This window comes from Macaca mulatta, chromosome 14, assembly GCF_049350105.2.
Source record: "Macaca mulatta isolate MMU2019108-1 chromosome 14, T2T-MMU8v2.0, whole genome shotgun sequence".
In the NCBI taxonomy this organism is placed as follows: domain Eukaryota; kingdom Metazoa; phylum Chordata; class Mammalia; order Primates; family Cercopithecidae; genus Macaca; species Macaca mulatta.
In genome coordinates this window covers 53010242-53029934 of record NC_133419.1, presented here as the reverse complement: position 1 = coordinate 53029934, position 19693 = coordinate 53010242, and the positions used below count along the sequence as shown (strand labels likewise).

The window sequence follows — 19693 nt, the reverse complement described above, 5'->3', positions numbered from 1 at the left end:
GCCCTCTTTCCTAACGAAGGTAAAAGTCTCCTCTTTGGGTGAGTGAGTACCTTTCATCACCTTGCCCCTCCTGGACACACAGGTCTTGGTTGCTCATGCTGCCTCCAGCAGAAAACTCACACACAGAGGCTCCTTTCTTTCTTGAATCTCATACCGAGATGCTGTGGGGGGTTTGACGTGGATCTTGCCTAAGCCTTATTACTCACACAAATCATGACATTTAATGCATTTACTAATACCTTTCCATCTCACACTTATTTTCCTTTATATCTTTAAAAAAAAAAAAAAAGTAGAAGGCCCGTGCCTGGCTATAATAGAGGATAGTTATAGACATATCACTTGGGCAGCTGTCAAGTTAGTTACTCTAAAGTGTTCAGAAGTTCCCTCCTGATCTCACCTCCTAAAAGAAATCCAAACCTGCTTGACAGGGCAGAGAAGTCTATGACTTTCTTTTCCCTCAACCATGCCACAAGAACAAAGAGACACGATTCCTAATCACAAAAGCACAAGCTTTTGTTTGTGCTAACCAGCAAAGCAAATGTTTGAGAAATTTGACAAAAACAAGCTCCTCCTGGCTCCACCCTCAGCCTTATTTTCCTTTCTTAAGCAATATCCCTTTCACACAAATGTGGACAGACTGCCAACTGGAAGGCGGGAATAACCTGTCTGCCCCTGCTCCCAGGGCTGACTCACAGCAGTTTATTTTTGCAGTGGTTGATAAATAGCTGGTCCCCCAATACCCCTGCCAGTGTTTCCCATCCTGTGTAGGCAGCCTTGTCTCTGCTGGGGCCTGCCAGACCCTCCCATAATCTAGCAACAGCAAGTGCTTCCAGACCCTGCTCTGGTATCAGACTGGATAGTGCCTGGATGTTACGCATTGTTACATGTCTGTCACCCCTGCTTCCATCCTTTCAATTGTGGCCTTGAGCCACTTAACACCCTGTGCATTCAGCCCCTGCCTCCAATCCAAACCAGGAGGCTCAGGCCCACCACATGGCTGTGGGACCCATCTGATTTTTGGTTTTTCAGTAGAGAAGAACTTAGCAGCTTAGAATCAGGCAAGAGTCTGCAGAACCCAAGGCCCCTTCTCTGAAGTTCCTGCCCCACATTTTCAGTCCTGACATGTTCCCAGATGGCTTCACTCATTCATTCACATATCCTAGGTTCTTTAAATGGGTTAAAGGACCTGTGTGCTCCCACCTGACCTGAAAGGCCACCTGTCCCATGCTAGGGCCTGACCATCTATTGGACTCCTAAATGCAGACCCTGTGCTCAGCTGGGCTGTATACCTGCATGGCCCTGAGGCCAATGCCACCGTGGGCCCCCCACTCCCTGCCAACTTCCTTCACTCGTGTTACTCTTTTTGCTACCATCAACACTTAGCCACACTGCCTCGCTTGCCCTTTGGGGCTTTTTTCTCATCTTGTTCTGTGGCTTCTAAATCTAAGCAACCATTTAAATCCAGCAGTTGTTGGAAATTCCCAACTTTCTTACTCCAGCTGCAGCCTTGGTCCTTATAGAGGTGAGGATACTAGTTTACATGGGGGTTGCTTGTCCATTTAATCAGAATCATAGAAGAAATGAAACTCGTTTCTCCAAAAGAGAAGAGCTCTGCAAAGGAGCTATAGTATGCCCAATATCTGATCATACAATCCAAATAAAATTCTTTTTAGAATTAACATAAAATTTTTCCTACTTTGTTTTGGGTTGGGAAATTACTACTATAGTTGAGTGATGACTAAGTCTTTTTTTCCTCATTCTCTTTCTCACCTGTCTCTTGAAAAATATTGCTCATACATGTTAAAGAATTTGTATTAAAACTGAATTCCAATAAAAGGCCTATTAATTTAGTCTGATTCATTAACTCTTTTTAAAAATAATGTACATGTTTAGGACAGTAGTATGCTCCAATTTTTATTTCATGAGATAAATGTGTTGGGAAATGGAGAGAGTACAAATAGATGTGAATGCCATTTTATCTAATTGAAGATGAATGCTGAATTTGGGAGCTGTAGTAGAATTGAGTTTAACTTGCCTTGAAAGAGATTTATGATCATGGGATATGATGCTTTGTCTCCCAACGACTCTGCTGTTAACCCCTTCAACTCTTGTCTTTGTGAATCCAAAGAGGTAACTTGCAAGGTGGATGGGGGAAGAAAGAAGGATGTTGAAGTTTGTCTGGCAAGTCAACAGAACCAAACCAAACCAAAAAATAACTGCCTATCTGGGCCTGTGCAATTTAAAGTAATTTGACAAAGTAAGAACCACATTTTGTCATGTGTACGTTATTTAGGCTCTTGCGTTGTTTTTTTTCTGTATCATCGAGATTTTCCAGAATATTTAAAAAGCGGAGAGCTGTGCTAGCACAGTTGGTGCTGCATTGTTGAAGCCAGACATAGCCATTGTATTTGAACCTGTTTTCTATCATGACATCTGAAAACCCATTCCCAGAAAACTGATTGCTTAGGTCCTGTGGTTACACACAAAGGAGATAGTGGCTAGAAATGAGGGCTCTGTTGTAGCCGTGGTACTGAAAGATGCTTCCTTGATGGAATGTTGCCAGACACGATTTAAAAAATTAAAAGGTATATTAAATTGAATTGTTTTGAATCGTTTTAATACCCCTAGAGGAAGCTAGGGAAAGCCAGAGTTCTTAATGACCTATTCGAAGAATAAAATACACCCGAACCTCTAGGTCAAATGCTAAATTCCTTCTGCAGGTGGAAAGGCTGCACCTCACAAGGGAGGCCAAGTTTCATTTTTGTGATGACCTTACCCAACTGAAACTTTCCCGGAATCTTTTATCATTAGCTCCCCACCCAAAGGATGAAAAACACCATCTGATTTACAGTTTTCCCATCTCTTATTTGACTTTGCAACTTTCTTGGATAACAGATGGCCACAAAATGTGTAAGCCCAAATAAAAGAAAAGCATGGGCTTCACTGGTTCTTCACTGATATCAGCTGCTTCTTAAAATTAAAATTATGTAAATAATACCTTAGCTTTAAGTGAGAGAATCAGCAATGAAGGAAGCAACCCCAGCACTTGAGAGTACTTCAATTTGGGTTGTGTGGAAGGCTTTTTTTTTTTTTTTTTTAAAAGCTTGTAATGTTTCCTTTTAAAGAGAAATAAAAGAGGCATTTGGTAGAAGCATTTTGCAAGTTGCTCATTCACAAAGCTCGCAGAGTTTCACCAGCAGCCGGCCTAGAATCAGAGAGAATATTAGGATTGGCAGAGACCTTAAAGGTTGTTGTTTTAACTGACTTGAAGAGGGAGGAAAAGACTTGGAGTAAGAGCCCAGAAAAAGGCCCCGGCCTCTCTGGGTTTGGCATCTTTCTTACCTCAAGGAGTTAAAACTCTGGGCCTGGGCGTGATCAGCCAGATGGTCTTTAACAGTAACATGGTTCATATTGTTTAGATTATCCTGTTGCAAGTACCGTGCCTCCTTTACCTTTTATGGAATAAAGTGTGGAAAATTGACCACAGATGTAAGTAACCAAGAATGACGGGGAAGCTGTTGTTACCAGGCCTCTCTGTTTCTCCCTAAGACGCCTGATCCCACAGATGAAAATAAACAGAAAAATGTGAGGCCGGCCGAGAACGAGCTTGCCTTACCTCGATGGCTCAGGTCTGAGCACCGCGAGCACTCTGTTCTACGTGTTCATAAATCCAAGGTTGCCCTCTGGACTCGTGTGCAGGCTACCCTCGAATTCTGATTTTCCAAGTGCCCTCTGGTTAAAATATAATACCACGTAAGCAGTTCTTCCATCCTGTTTTGAAAGGCAGTGGGAGGCAAGGCCCACATACTGACACCAAGCCGTTTTGCAGCCCTGCGCTCCCTGAGGGAGAGCAGTGAATGGCATTTTGCAGCCTGAGAAGTGTGGATAGATTCTGCATTCCCATTGCTTTGATGGCTGTCTCAGCTGCAGGTCCCGCCTGGTGGGACCCCAGTACTTTTCGTGCTTACCAGGGACTCTAGCGCTTGGTCCCTATCAAACATGCCTCCTTCTTCCCCTGTGAGTTTAACAGCCTCCCTGCTGACCTGTCTCCCAGCCTTGGAGTTCCTCCACCTTCTCAGCTTTTCTGGCTATCACAGTCCCCAACCATGTGACTTTGCTCCCATGGTTCATGACTTATGGCTTGGATCATGCTATGTCTGAACACATAGTGCCCTCTGAGCTTCACCTTCTTGACCCCAACCCTCCACCTCCTGGTCTCTTCTACTCCCATGAAGACTTGCTCTCCAGCCTCTAGCTTCTGGGCCTCTATCCGTCCAGACTCTCCCAACGCAGCCTGGTTGTCTGTTGATTATTCTAGCCACACTCACAGCATCCTTAGTGCCCCCCACCTCCAATCCCCAACCTCTTTTGTTCTTACTGCTCAAACTGAGCAGTCCCTAACTTGAATCAACCCGGAAGGCATTTTTACTGAGCCTGCTCCAGGTCTGAAGATAATCACTTAGTCTGCCTAAGTGATTTGGTTACAAACCCCCAGCTTCTTACATTATCCCAGTCCTCAGTCCACCACCTCACACACCAGTCCCTTCTCAATCAGCTTCTTTCCTGCCTGTATTCACCAAATGTCTTGAAAACTCACATATAGATAAGTTGCTGCTTTTTTGCTTCCACTCATACACCAAACTGCAGTCTGACTTGCACACCCATTGAAACTGTTCTGGCAAAGTTTACCTGGGACTTCCCAATTTCCAGACTTTCTTTCCTAGTCTTACTTGATCTCTCTTCATCTGCCTGCTTCTTGAAGGTCTCCTCTTCCTCAGCTGTGACAGGTGTTGCCCAAGGCTCCCCCCTCTCTGATCACTTGTTCCATTTTCCCCAATGACTCTCCCTTTTCTTCTTAAAAATTATTCCTCCCTTAGTTCCCATCCTCTTCCCCTTCTCCTCTCACTCCAGCCAAGATCCTGATTCCAGAACATGGGGAAAAGTACAGAGGGTTGACCATTCCAAAGCCGCTTCTGAAAACATCCCTGTCATTCAATACAGATGAGAGGTAAAACACGCAGATGGGTGACAGAGCTTCCGGTCTATTTCTAAGTCCCAGGACTGAAGAGTTCTTGTTTTGGTCATGATAGCAAGTGCTCGTGTTTGATGCTCCAAATGGCCAAACCCATGGAATTACAGGAGGGTTCGAGCTGCATGTTGGGTGTGCAGACTCTCATAGGTCATAAGGAATGATGAATGGGTGGTTCCTAAACTCTGGAGAAGAGCTTCCATTTCAAAAGCTGGGCTGTGCAATGGAAACAGTTTGGAGTTACACATTAAATTTAGAATCCCTCTCTCCTCTCAACAGTTGTTTGATTTTGGGGCAAGTGACTTCTCCTGGCTATATCTCTTTTTTTGGTTGTTGTTTTGTTTTGTTTTGTTTTGTTTTTTATGATGGAGTCTCGCTTTGTCACCCAGGCTGGAGTGCAGTGGCGCGATCTCAGCTCGGTGCAACCTCCGCCTCTGGGTTCAAGTGATTCACCTGCCTCAGCCTCCTGAGTAGCTGGGACTACAGGCCCCCGCCACCACACCTGGCTAATTTTTTGTATTTTTAGTAGAGGTGAGGTTTCACTGTGTTAGCCAGGATGCTCTCGATCTCCTCACCTTGTGATCCACCCACCTCAGCCTCATAAAGTGCTGGGATTACAGGCATGAGCCACCGCGCCCAGCTTCTGTTTTTATTTGTAAAATAGATAGCAATATCTTCCTCTTCTGAGGATTAGGGATAATGTGCATATTAGGAACATATTATTTGCTAGACTTAATTTGGTAGGATGATTGCGCCGATATTGTGAAATTCTCTTAGACTAATTAGAAACCTGACAACTCACCCAAATTTTTTTATTAACGTGTCTCATACACTAGTATCAGAGTTGTAGGGAGAGAATTAGCAGAACTGGTTGCTGGTCTCAGACTACGGAAACTACACACAACACAATTAGAGCCCATTCAGTAACAGTCTCCATCAAGGTCTCAGTGGCCTTGGGAAGTAGAGTCCTGGAGATGGAGAGAGATCTGTGTGGGCCAGAGCAGAGGGACAAGTGGCCTGGGAGGACCTTTGGCTGCCTATATAAAGTGAGTAATGAGTGACAAAGGCTTCTATGAAAGTTAGGAGAACTAAAATTGATGCCAGAGGCCACAGGGAGCTGTTAAACATTATTGAGGGAAAACACCAAGAAACAGTGATTTGGGAAGATCAGTTTAGCTTCCTTTTATATATAAGGCATTTTTGCTTGGGAGGATGGGGGCAGGGAGGGTATTCAGTAGGTTGTTGCTGGAACCAGACCCTGATCTGAAGAAGTGTGGGGTTAGATTGGGAAGGAAAGGATGGAAATGCAAATTGTTTAAAAAAAATGATTAAAAGTGTTGATAAATTTGATATTGGTGATGAGAGCAAAAATGGCTTAAAAACAACTCCAAAGTTTCAATGAAACCTGAAATATGAGAATACTATGAAAATGAAAGGGAAGCTTTTTTTGTGTGTTGAAGTATACATGAAATAAATTTTGCTATTTTCACCATCTGTAAGTGCCCAGTTCAGTGTGGTACCATCACCACCAAGGGAGAAACTTTTATAGCAATTTGACATTGTTGCAACATCTGAGCATGTGATCAGCATGCTAGTATTTTGTGTTATAATCCAATATTTTATAGTAGTTTATTTTATTATATTTTTGCAAGGTGTCAGTCTGCAATGATTTGGAAATAAGAAAAAGAGAAGAAACTGGTCCTGTACTTCAGAGAGCTTAAGGAACCCTCTCCTAGAAGTATAAGAAAGGATTGCAGAAAGAAGAGGTGAGGTACAAGAAGGATATCCTTTCCCTGCCTTTGCCAGGCATGTTCCTATTCATTCTGTGAAACCCAACTCCTGGGTCCCTCCTTCCAGGAAGCCTCTTCCCTACATCCCCCACAACCTCCTAAGCCTCCTACCAGAGATTAATTAGCCTTTGTGCCGTGGACATATTTCTATTGCCAGCATCATCACAGTGTATGAACTGGCCATCTTGGTGGTTCTTCTCACTAGAATATGAGCTCTGTGAGTAAAGACCATGCCCTCTTCATCTCTATATCCACTTTGTCTTGCACATCTTAGGTGCTCAGTGAAGGTTTGTTCACATGAATTGAATTGAGAGAGCATACTTAGAGAGTAGATATAGGGATGATGCTATGTTGGTGGGGGGTGGGAATGAAAGAGCATCAAGGCTGTGCTTAGTGTCCAAGTCTCCTTTGGGAAGGAGTCAGATGGTGTTGGGAAGAGACTGAAGCTGAAGATAGAATCAGGTTGAGCAGCCCCTGTGGGGAATGTGCAGGGGAGGCGGAGAGAGAGTATAAAGGAAAGGTAGAAACTTGTTCAGTGCTTCCCATTCACCCTGTGACTTTGTACCTCTGCTGAAGCATTCATCATGGAGTTTCATCAATATCCGGTCATCAAATGTACTTCCAACCTTGTCATTCATTGTCTTAGTCCGTTTTCTGCTTCTATAAAAGAATACCATACATAGACTGGTTTTTGGCTCATGGTTGTGGAGGCTAGGAAGTACAAGATTGAAGGGCTTCATCTGGTCAGGGGCTTCTTGTTACTTGATCCTGTGATGAGAGAGCAAGCAAGCACACCAGAGACAGGAAATCAGGCCAAACTCATCCTTTTTATCAGGAGCCCACTCCCAGGATAACTAATCCATTCCGGCAGTAATGGCATTCATTTCATCATGAGGGCTGAGCCCTCGTGGCCTACTCACCTCTTAAAGGCCCCACCTCTTAATACTGTTACAATGGCATTTAAATTTCAACATGAGTTTTGAAGGGGACATTCAAACATAGCATTCATTAATTTTTTCATTTATTCAATAAATATCCACTAAGGGCTACTTTGTCTCCAACTTCATGCTAGAGACTTGACTTTTATTGTTCCTAACCCCTAAACACCTCCTTAAAGTAGGTATTATTGTTCCTATTCATAGTTGAGACTCAGGGAGTTATTTGCCCAAATTAAGATAGTCAGTGGCAGCATTAGGTTTTGAACTCAGGGCTTAAACCCCTCCTGCCTTGTACAGTGCCAAAAGGTTGGTGCTCAATAAACATTTGTTGGATCAATTCCAGGAAAATTTGAAAACCAGGATTGGAAGAAAGAGGCCCTTTGGGATTAAAAATTGGCCCCAGCCAGTTCAGAGAAAGACTGAGGCAGAATGGTGTTAGGGTGGGTACTGTAGTGCCCAGGATGGCTCATGTCTTCAGAAGGGCCTAATGATGCGGGAATAAGACTGTGTTTGGCATGGACAGTAGACTGGTTTGGGAAAGTGGCAGAGGAGACCACTAGTTCTGATCCCAGGGGCACTTTAGGAACAGTAATTCTTTTGGAGTCCCTCTCATGGTTTCTGAGCTGACTGTGTTCTTTTGATTGGATGCATCTCTCTAGGAATATGAGGGTGAATGGGGAAGGGGACAACCCCTTGGCTAGTGGTTCTGCTGATTCTTCCCCCAAACTACATGGCAGGAGAGATGGAAAGAGGGCCCAGCTATCTCTGTAGAAAGGAGCCTTTGGTATAGACACTGTCCCTTAGTTTACCACTGACCTTCCATTACCTCCTGTGGACTCTGCCCTTTTGATTCAGTCCTCCAGCTTGAATCAAAGATGGTTGAGACATTATTGAATTAACCAAAGTTGTTCTTTGTGATAATGGGAGCATGAAGTAGATGTCTAGCCTGACTCACTCATCACCCCCATTCTTTGGGAATGATGGCACCCAGAGGCCCAGCTGAAGGGGCAGGCCTGGGATGCCATGTTTGAGATCTTGTTTGGATCTCTGATCGAAGACCAGCAATCCATGTCACTACCTCACAGTAAACTCCTTGATGGTTTTCCCATATTGGCCCTACCTGTGTTGGCCCATGCTGCTCCTCCCACCCTACTTGCTATCCTCCTCCCCCTGCTTTCTCTGCCCCAGCTGCCCTGGCCTCCTTCTTGTTCCCTACGTGAGCCAAGTACATTAACATTTCAAAGCCTCTGCACTTCCTGTTTCTTCTTCCTGAATGTTCTCTATGTATTTGCATAACTGGCTCCTTCACTCCAGCCTCTGTTCAAATTCTCCTTATGCACAACTCTTCTTAAAGAGGCCTATGACCACCTGTTTAAAAATAGCACTTCCTGGTTCTCTTTATTCCCATCACCCTGTTCTGTTTTCTCTTACAACCTGTCACACTGCTGGTGTAGCGTGCGTGTTTCCTTGTTTGCCTTTCCATTGTTTCTCTCCTTCACTAGAATGTAAACTCCCTGTGAGCAGGAAGGCATCCTGTTTACTGCTGTATCCCCAGCACCTGGAACAATTCTTAACACATTGTATATGCTCAGTTAACATTTGTTGGATGAATAAATGGCCAACAACCAACTGGCCATTCATTCAGAATTCTCAGAATTTCAACTAAGGACACAGTGGCTTTTTTGGTCAGCGATTAGTGCTGGCCCAGTGAGTTCAGTTAGGGTTGGGGCCAGCAGTCATGTGTCATCACAGATAAGCGTAGGAAGCTGGTCAAGATCAAAAGAGAAGCTGAGGGAGAGGGTCCAGTGGCCCCTGACAGGTGGAGAGGTTTTGCTTCCTTGGGACTTCTCTCCTTCCCACTGGGGCCTGGCCACATTTGGGTTCCTGTGCCCATGAGCTGGGAATCTGTGTTAGTTTTCTGATGCTGCATAACAAATTATCACAAACTTAGCAGCTTAAAACAATCCATGTATTGTATCCTAGTTCTGTAGGTCAGAGTGCAGTGGCTTCAACTGGGTTCTCTGTTTAGAATCTCACAAAGCTGACGTAAAGGTGTTGGCTGGGCAGGGTTTTTATCTGGTGGCCCTGGAAAAGAATCTGCTTCTAAGCTCATTCAGGTTCTCAGCAAAATTTGTTTCCTTGCATTATAGGACTGGAGTCCCTATTCCCTTGCTGGCCTTGGCCAGGGACTGTTCTTACCTCCAAGAGGCCACTCTGAGCTCCTTGCCACAGGTCCCCTCCATGTCAGCAACAGAGAATCACCCACACAACAAATCCCTCTCATACTAAGTCTTTCCAACTTCCTCTTCTGCTACCTGCTTTTAAAGGGTAAGAATGATTAGGTTAGGTTTACACAGATTATCTCCTTTAGGGTAACTCAAATCAAAACTAGTACCCATGATTACATCTACATAATCCCTCTATCAGGTAACCTAATGTAGGGCATGATATCTCATCACATTCACAGTCCCAGGATTGGAGCCAGAAATCTTAAGGCAAGGGATTTTGCCTACCACTGTATTTTTAAACAATCTCCTTTAATTAATTAGCTTAGGGGAGGGGGATTCTGTTTCTTACAACTAAAGAGTAACAGCCCATAATCCACAGAGGCCCCAGCCTTGGGGGTGGAGGTGGGGCTGAAGTGACAAACTTTATGTTCCTGACCTCTACTAAATTGTGGTTCTTTATTTTTCCTCTGGAATTGAGTTCAGACTATAGAGATGCAAAAGATTAGACCATCTGCCATGCTTCAGATGCCAAAAATAATGAAAATTTTTGCCTCTATACTCTGGTAGAAAACTTTTTTTTTAATTGCTTTTCCTTGCGGATCACTCTCCAAGTTAGATCATTGGTGATCCTGAGCCTTTTCCCATGACTTAATTGACCAAGAGAAGACCGCCCAGCTAAATCTCACAGAATACATTCGGGGGTAATTGGCTTAAAACCTCCAGGCTGTTGTTGAAATGAGTGGTTGTGGTTAATCCACACCATAAAGCCGAAAAGCTATTATGTATGTATATTTTTGTCCTGAGGTATCATCAAGAAATTCCACATAGACGGGAAAAAAAGTATGGTTTGAGAATGAAAAAAAAAAATTAAAATGCAAGATGTAAACTCTATTTCCTACAGATATAAATCAAAGCAAGTTTTAAAGCCTTTTCATGACTCAGAGAGAGGTCACCAACCAAATCTGCTGAGGGAGGCAGGATTAAACAAAAATGACTACATTTTAATGACTTTTCCCCCTGCTGCTGTTAGTTCTTTCATTTGCCCAATGTAACACAATTTTCCACAATGCTGTAGGAAATTGGAGATAGGGAATTGCTATGCAGTTCACTGCCTAGCTCCACAAAATGTATAGTAATAGTTGAGTGTCAAAAAATAGCATGCGTTAAGTTGGGGGGAGTTGAAGGGAGAAGGTTGCTTTGTGGAAAATTGCCGACAGATTGAAGGATTGTGGGGTTAGAGAGTCAGAGAGACTCAGAGTTGGAAGGGGCCTTGCCCCCTGTAGCCTACCAGTCCAAACCTTACTTGATACATGGACCAGTTCAGCAGCATGGAGGCAGTAGGCCATCAGCTCTACTTAATCATACTCCAGAGCGAGTCTTCTAGAAGTAGGGAGGCAGCAACTATGATTGAGAGCAAGGAGTCCTGGACAGGGAGGACCTTTGGGCAGTGCCCGATGCTGCTGCTGTCCAGCTGAACAAACTTCTTACCTCTTTTGAGCCTCAGTGTCAAATGGAGATCACAATACCTATTTAGCAGGATTGCTATAGAGTTAAATAAGATGCATATGTAAGCTTTGGAAACCATTAAGCAAATGTAAGGTATATTATTGATATTATTAATAGGAAGAAAGTGAGACTCTAACCTAGGATGGTGGATGGCCAGTGCCTAAAGAAAAGGTATGTGGAGCCCAAGACAGGTGTTGGGAATGCAGCAAAAGACTGCATTTTCAAGGTCAATAACTGTGACACTAGGAGCTTGAGGCTGGTTTAAAGAGGGGAAGAGGTGGGGGAGATATAAGGCAGAAGACTCAGGCGCAAGAAAAAAACCCTCACTGCTTGGCTGTCCACAGGTACATTGACTAAGCTCTTAGGAGTGCAGCCTAAGAGCAGAGCCCCTATGATCTATTCACCAGGCTCACTGAGAATCCAGGCACCATGAGGACCGAGAGGAAAAGAGCCTCCCCATGAAGCTTCAGAAGGGTAGAAGGCAGAGGCTGCTACAGATACAATAAATGAATAAGGGCAGTTTCCAAAAGCCATGGGGCAACTTGGGATGCTATATCAAGGTCTTTTGTAACGTTTGCTGACTTGGCTTCTTTTTTTTTTTTTTTTTTTTTTTGAGACGGAGTCTCACCCTGTCGCCAGGTTGGAGTGCAGTGGTATAATCTCAGCTCACTGCAACCTTCGCATCCCAGGTTCAAGCAATTCCCCTGCCTCAGCCTCTTGAGTAGCTGGGACTACAGGTGTGTGCCACCACGCCCAGCTAATTTCTTGTATTTTAGTAGAGACGGGGTTTCACCATGTTGGCCAGGATGGTCTCCATCTCCTGACCTCATGATCCGCTCACCTTGGCCTCCCAAAGTGCTAGGATTACAGGCGTGAGCCACTGCACCCGGCCAACTTGACTTCTTAAAAGCATCTGTCACACACCAATTCTTCTCGTGGGTGACCTGTTTCCCCTGCAGATGTAGGATTCAAAGGAACTACGGAACTCTTGGCTTTTGGCAATAACAGAGTTAAGTATATTCATTCATGCTTTTATTTTACTGATACTTGCTCAACCACGTTCTAGGCTCTGGGGATTCAGAAATGCAGCCTAGTGGATATCAGATGGGAACATGAGGTGCTTGGATGGAAGCAGGTGTAGCATAATTTTTGTTTTCCTTTGCCTGTACCCTTAGGCAATATGGCCACCATTGCTGATTCCTGCTTTGAAGACTTTGCTTCTGGGTTTGCTGCTTCTTCTCTACCTTCAACTTCTAGGTTGAGTCCTGCTTCTTTTCCAAAGCCTTACCAGTCCTCTCACCACTTGCTTGTTGTCTGTGCTCCCATTTTACTGCCTTACTATCTCATTGTCATTTTCAACATGCCTTTGTAGTAGTGAACCTGGCTCCATGAATGCTTTTTGAGCTGAATCTTGAGGTCCTCACTTCAGACACCATGTGGCAGCTTCAGGGAGGCAGGTTTGCAGCTTCCTACCCACCCCCACAGCATCCCTTTGCTCATGGTTTCCTCACAGAGAGGGGCGTGTTGATGTTGGCCCCAGTTGGTAAGGATTTGGCAGAAGTGGAATCCACGTTGTTAATGGGAACACACAGGAGGGCATCAGGCAGTGCTGTTGGTAAGAGGTGTGTCAGTGGAAGCATTGCAAAGTCTTCCAAAGAGCACCAAAAGCGAAATTCAAGGGCCCAGAAGAAATGGATAGCCCATAAAGATGAGGGCCAGAACAGGCAGTTCAGACAATTAATACTCACTAATTCATGGTAATAACTGAACCAATCCTTATGTATAATACTCAGCCCAGTATATCTTTCTTTCCTGTCCTTTTTTTTTCTTCTTTTTAATAGAGACATAGGGTCTCACTCTGTTGCCCAGGCTGGAGTGCAGTGGCAAGATCAAAACTCACTGCAGCCTGGAACCCCTGGGTTCAAGTGATCTGCTCACTTCAGCCTCCTGAGTAGCTGGAACTACAGGCATGCACCACCACACCCAGCTATTTAAAAAATTTTTTGTTGTTGTCGCTCAGTCTGGTCTCAAACTCCTGGCCTCAAGTGATCCTCCCACCTCAGCCTCCCAGACAGTTTATCTTAAATGCATTATATAATCTCTGCTATTCTTGTTGCCCCTGAAGGAAGAAGCCACTGGTTACTGCCTCATAGATGAACCCAGAGGCATGCTGAGACCTCAGCCCTGGCCTAGGGGAAAAGAAAGCAGCTAGGACAGGGTAGAACCAATTTTGAAATTCAGGATTTCAGGTCAGCATGAGCAGCTGGATCGCTGTGCTTGGTGGTCTATCTGGAGTGTAGCAATTCTGCAGTCAGTAGGTGGAGTTGAGAGGGCTTGTCCTGTGAAGAAGGGGCTGGCAAAGTAGCCAAGTAGACAGTGGTCTAGGGGAGGGCTGTTCTTCTAGGAGGAACTACACTTTTAACCCTTGTGTGCACAGAGCCAACTGTGATGGGGTCTGGGGAAAACTAACTCTGATTGTATATGTACTCGTTCACTGAGGCAGCCTGGATACTGGGTGTATGAGGCAGAGTCCCCACTGCACACCATAGCACACTCCAATTGATTAACGTAAGTACAGTTTAATAAAGGGTTTGTTCACATAGGAATGGGCTAAGTGTACTCTGTCCTGGGGCTGGGAACTGTGGGGAGCTGTTATCACTCCTAAGCCTGAAATGGGAAGGATGTGAATAGTTACTAATTCCAGAGATAGAGAAAGTGGTGTGGGGAGGGCCATCCAACAGACAAGGCCTATGACCTTTGATCATGGTGGCCTCACAGCAGGGGAATCAGGACATAAATACCCTGACTGTCTCTCCCCTCTCTCCCAGATTTCTTGGGGTACTTCCCATTGATCTAATGGAAGCTGAGGACAGACAGCCAGGGTGCCTACTAAAACATGGAGCAGGGAACAAGGTGGGAAGGCATGGATCTAGAGGGGCAAATACCAGGCTCTTTGCAATATAACTAATTCTGGATCCTTCCTTCTGGTAGGACTGGCCCTATTGCCATTCATCCTGCCCTCGTAAGATTGGGCTCAGGACTTGGGTGACACTGAACCTTAGGCTAAAAAGCTCTGTTGCTTAGAGTTGACAGGGGCTGAAAAAAGCGGGACGTTTAAAATAACAGCTTGCTCCATACATATGTGGGCCATATGTCCTTAATTTTCCAGGAAAGTCTCAATTTCAAATATTCTGTCCCATTTTACCCATAAGAACACTGGCATTTGTCAGATCACATGTTCCAATTTTTGATTCAGAAAATATGGTCAGTTTATCCCTATACCACAACAAATGCCAGATGGTTTAAAGAGCTAATTTTTTTAATAGTATTCTTATCCCAGTTGTTGAGGAAAGACAATTTTCTGACTATTGAAGCAACTGAAGAAATTATCAGTGACAAGTTTGACGGGTTCAATTACTTTAAACACACACACACACACACACACACACACATCTTTTTTGTACAAAGAAAATCAACAAAAAGGTAAAAAGAAAAGCAACAGATTGGGGAATAGTTGCAATAAACATGACATCTAAAAACTTAATGTCCAAACACTTTGGGGGAGTTTTAGAAAAATCTGAGAGGTCCCAATCAAGACTTCATTGGACAGATGGTCAAAGGATATGAGTAGACAATTCACACAACTGTACACAAATCCTAGGGAGGTAAGTTAATAAGTTCAAGTTAAAACAACTGTGAGTTACCACTGCCACCTACTACATTATCAAAGATTAAAAAAAGCCTGCAAAATCTAACATGGGCAGAGATACACCCATACACTCAAGAAGGTATAATTTTTTTTCCCTCCTAGAGAACAGCATGATGATATGCAAAAAAAATCACCAAATCAATCCTCCACTCTGACCCAACAATTCTACTTTTAGAAATATATCCTAAGGTAATAAAAAATTATATAGTTTTACCTACACTGCAACAACCCAATGGCCAAATTGTGTGATGACTTAAATATATTACAATAGGCTAGGATAAATGAATATTATATTATCATTAAAATATCAAATAGGTTCACTTTGTAAGTATGTGGAGAGATACACTTTAAATATTAAGTGACAAAAATACAGTAATATAGCAGTAATGGTTGTGATCATGTGAAAGCTAGCTTTGTCCAATTATAAGGATCAGATGAGTCTAAATTTTGCAGTTCATTGCTTTCCTGTGGTAAAAGTGTATTCTGTGGTTTCTGGCCTATTGTTTCATGATTGCTGGTTTCATACATTCTCAGTGTAGCCAAGTTTTCCATAAAAATAGAGAAAATTAAGAACATGGCTATGACTCCTATAAGTCTATAGATTAAGTCTCAGGGTAAATGTTGGTTGTGTCTTTAGAAAAAATCCCATGCAGGATGAGTAACTTCTTCCAGACCTGTGTTATATGCTTGGCTCTCTGTCTCCTCTCTGTGTCCTAAATGTGACTGATGAGAATGCCCAGGCACCTGGCTATAACAGGTGATGAGGTTCCATCTATGTGTTACTCAAACCCTGTAATGTAGCAGTTTGTACTTGACCATAAAATTGCTCAGGTCAATCCATGTAAAGATCAATCTAATGACACAACCTTGCCATGCCTCACTGTAAGGAAAAGCCAATATAATCTCTAGTGTATTTTTTTTTTTTGGCCGTATTTTTAAAGCCTTAAAAGTGCTAATCTTAAAAGTGAGGGTGGGGTCAGGAGAGGAGATAATTCATTATGCAAATGTGAAGTTTTCGAATACCTTGCCCCACGTCCCTTTCATAAACAGCAGCCCATCAGGGCTGGTGTGTAGCTCACCCAGGGCAATCCCTGGCATACCTCATGTCTTCAGCAGAGAGAGAGGGACCAGAGTACCTTGCCGAGCCCCAGCCCTGCAGATATGGTCCCAGTCAGTATGGGTACATTGACTTCCTTCTGGGAAGTTAAACTCTCACTCATGCCTTGCTCACTGGGACAGCAGCTCCCATAAAGTTATAATAATTATTTGTACTCAGCTCCCTTGAGAGAGTTTGGAGAACTCCACATTTCATCTTCTGTGTGACCTGAATTTTAATAGTAGAAAAAACTGGGAGAGGATGCTGAGAGCAGTTTGTATGAGTACTCTGAGTACAGTCACTAACTCTGAAGGTAGATGCCCAATATATTATCACAATTATAAAAGGAAGAAAGAAAAAGATAAAAACCTCGTAGCGTTCCAGGCACCCATCAAAAAGACCACTCCCAGTGTCGGAGAATGAACATGAGGTTTGAAGTCAGTGGGACTCCTGTTGAGGGCCCTGACTGATGCCTTGCTGGCTCTTTGAACTTAATCTTCCCATACAGAAAATGTTAATGATGATATATCTACCTCTTGGGTTTGTTATGAGTTAAAATAATTGTGTAAAGCAAGAAATCAATGTCTGGTACAAAATAAACCTTCATGATTAGTTCTCCTCTCTTTCCCTCACCTGTCAGGGTATCTTGCATATAGGAGGTGCTCAGTTTATAATGTGTATAAATTACAATTGAATCACGTGCAGGGCTGCAGTCTGATTAAACTACCTTACAGTAGAGATAACCAAAACTCAGAGACTGGGATTTGCTGTTGGTCATGTTGCAGCGTGGCCAGTTACCTGAGATGGAATGAGGAAGGCAGGGGGTCATAGAGACCTGACCCTTCCACCAGGCTAGGATTGCACTGGGATTGCTGGCCTGCACGCTAATGGTGAAGATGCAGCCTAGCCAGCATGGGTGCAGCAGTGGCTGATCCTTCTGAGATTCAACGGCAACACAGAAGGATCCAAGACAAAGTAGTAGGATGTCTGCATGGGCAGATGAGTGCAGCAGCAGTTAGATGGGATGATGCTCAGATATCCAGAAAGGCAGGCTTAGGACACCCTGTAGTTGTAGCTCCAGACATTGGGTAAGGGTGCTTGGCAGTTCTCTAGGATGGGGTGCCCAGCAGATTCTTGGACAGGGATTCATCAACAGAGACCAAGGGAGAACTTCAGTGATAAGAACCTGGGTAATGGATTAGAACTGTCGTTTACTGGAATGAAGCAGTGCCCTGGGATCAGACAGTGATGCTGTTGAGCCCAAGTCAGCCTCAGGTAAGATGGATCTTAGAAAATGAGGCAGAACTGAGTTACAGCTGAGGCTCAGCTGGTCCATGTCATGGGGAGGGGATGGAATAGGATACAACAACTGGAAGCCAGGGATGATTGTCTATCTTGAAAGCAGACTTGCTACCACTTGGGTAAAATTTAGACTCATTTCCAGAGATGTCAGCAGACGTTGTTCCAAAGTTCTTCAAGTTCTTCAGGGATGACCTAGGTTCTCTCTCCCCTCTCCCTTCTCTCTTTTATCTCTTTCCAGCTTGTTTAAATCACTGTGAGTTGACATTTAGCTAAGAAGATTTATCAGAATTTTAGTGAGAGGAAGGAACTGTTTGTAATGGAAAATAATATTCACTATACAATAGTTGCTTTAATTTGGGTTTAGGCATGATGTTTAATTTGTTTTGAAATTTCAATCTCAATAAAAAGATTTTTATGTTTACCAAAAGGGGCATTTATTTATTTTATTTTATTTTATTTTATTTTATTTTATTTTATATTTTTTGGAGACAGAGTCTCCCCATCGCCCAGGCTGGAGGGCAGTGGTGCAATCTCAGCTCACTGCAACCTCTGCCTCTCCAACTCAAGCGATTATCCCACCTCACCCTCCCTCTGGGGTAGCTGGGATTACAGGTATGCACTACCATGCCTGGCTAATTTTTGTATTTTTGTAGAGATGGGGTTTTGCCATGTTGGCCAGGCTGGTTTCAAACTCCTGGCCTCAAGTGATCCGCCTGCCTCACCCTCCCTAAGTACTGGGGTTACATGTGTGTGAGCCACAGCACCTGGCGGGACATACATTTAAAATGGTCACGAAGCAACATTTAAGGCCCTGTCTTCTAAGGAAGCCTCCCTGTTTCTGTCAATGAGCTCCCTTCATGGACTTACTGCTGCTCTTTTACCACAGGTTCTAGCTCCTCATTCTTCTTTCTTCCTTTCTGTATGTGGTACTTCCCAGTTAGATCAGTAGTTCTCCGTGGGGATGACTTTGCTCCCACCAGCCTCTCCTCTGGGGAACACTAAGCAATGTCTTGAGATATTTTTGGTTGTCACAACTGTGGGAGTGGGGGAATGCTACTGGCATTTAGCGGGTAGGGGCCAGGGATGCTATTAGACATTCTACAGTGTGCAGAACAGCCCCCCACAACAAGGAATTATCCTGTCCAAAGATCAATAATGCCTCTGTTGAGAAACTCTGAGCTAGATTGTAAGCATATTATGAGCTGATGTATTGTCTTAGGATTCTACTCCCCAGATTCTTGCAAAATAATAATCACCACTAGCAGCTAACATTGATCAGATTCTTACCATATGCCAGGTATTGTTCCAAACCCCTCCTGCATATTTACTCATTTAATCTTTTTCATGAAGAATTCTTGTTATCCCATTTTACTAAAACTGATCATTATGGAAAAATCATAACATGAGAAAACTGAGACATGAGAGAGTTAAGTAACTTGCCCAAGGTCACACATCTGGTAGCAGCTGAAGCTACTCATTAGTAATAAGAATAATAGTAGTAGTACCAGTAGAATTTTTATTAAGTCAAGAGCTTTGTACATATTGACTCATTTCATCTTTGCCACGACCCCATGGAATAGATATTCTCTAAATCTATTTCAGATATGCAGAAACTAGGCCTCAGTAGAACTTTGCTTGTATTTATGAATTTGTATATTTCTTAGATTAATATCTGTTTTCCCCACTGCACTGTAATCCAGAGAATGCAAGGACCTTGCTGATCTGGTGGATCTTGTGGTAACCCCACTATTCAGCTCTGGGTCTGCCAATACTACATATGCTAAGTGATTAAGGGAAAAGAGAATGAAGCCTCAGGGTGTTGGATGCCCATGTGTATTAGTCAGGGTTCTCTAGAGGGACGGAACTAATAGGATATAAGCATACATGAAAGGGAGTTTATTAAGGAGAATTGGCTCACATGATCACAAGGTAAAGTCCCACGATAGGCCGTCTGCAAGTTGAAGAGCAAGGAAGCCAGTGGTGGGTCAGTCTGAGACCCACAGCATTCAGTCTGTGGCCAAAGGCCCGAGAGCCCATGGCAAACCACTAGTGGAAGTCCAAGAGTCCAAAAGCTGAAGAACTTGGAGTCTGATGT

The 19693-nt window shown here is 43.7% G+C and overlaps 1 protein-coding gene across 7 annotated transcripts in view; it reads left to right on the top strand.

Annotated features, from left to right (window-relative positions):
* Positions 1–19693, top strand: part of PARVA (parvin alpha) — a 162214-nt gene that overhangs the window by 60625 nt on the left and 81896 nt on the right. For 2 of the 7 annotated variants that reach the window (XM_077963320.1, XM_077963321.1), the window contains one exon: positions 6682–6795. The exons of 4 other annotated variants lie outside the window; for them this stretch is intronic. The gene's annotated coding sequence lies outside the window, so the exon portion shown is untranslated. Of the gene's footprint in view, positions 1–3772; positions 4018–6681; positions 6796–19693 lie in introns of those variants that run through there. One more of the 7 variants, XM_028833647.2, reaches the window with a different exon arrangement.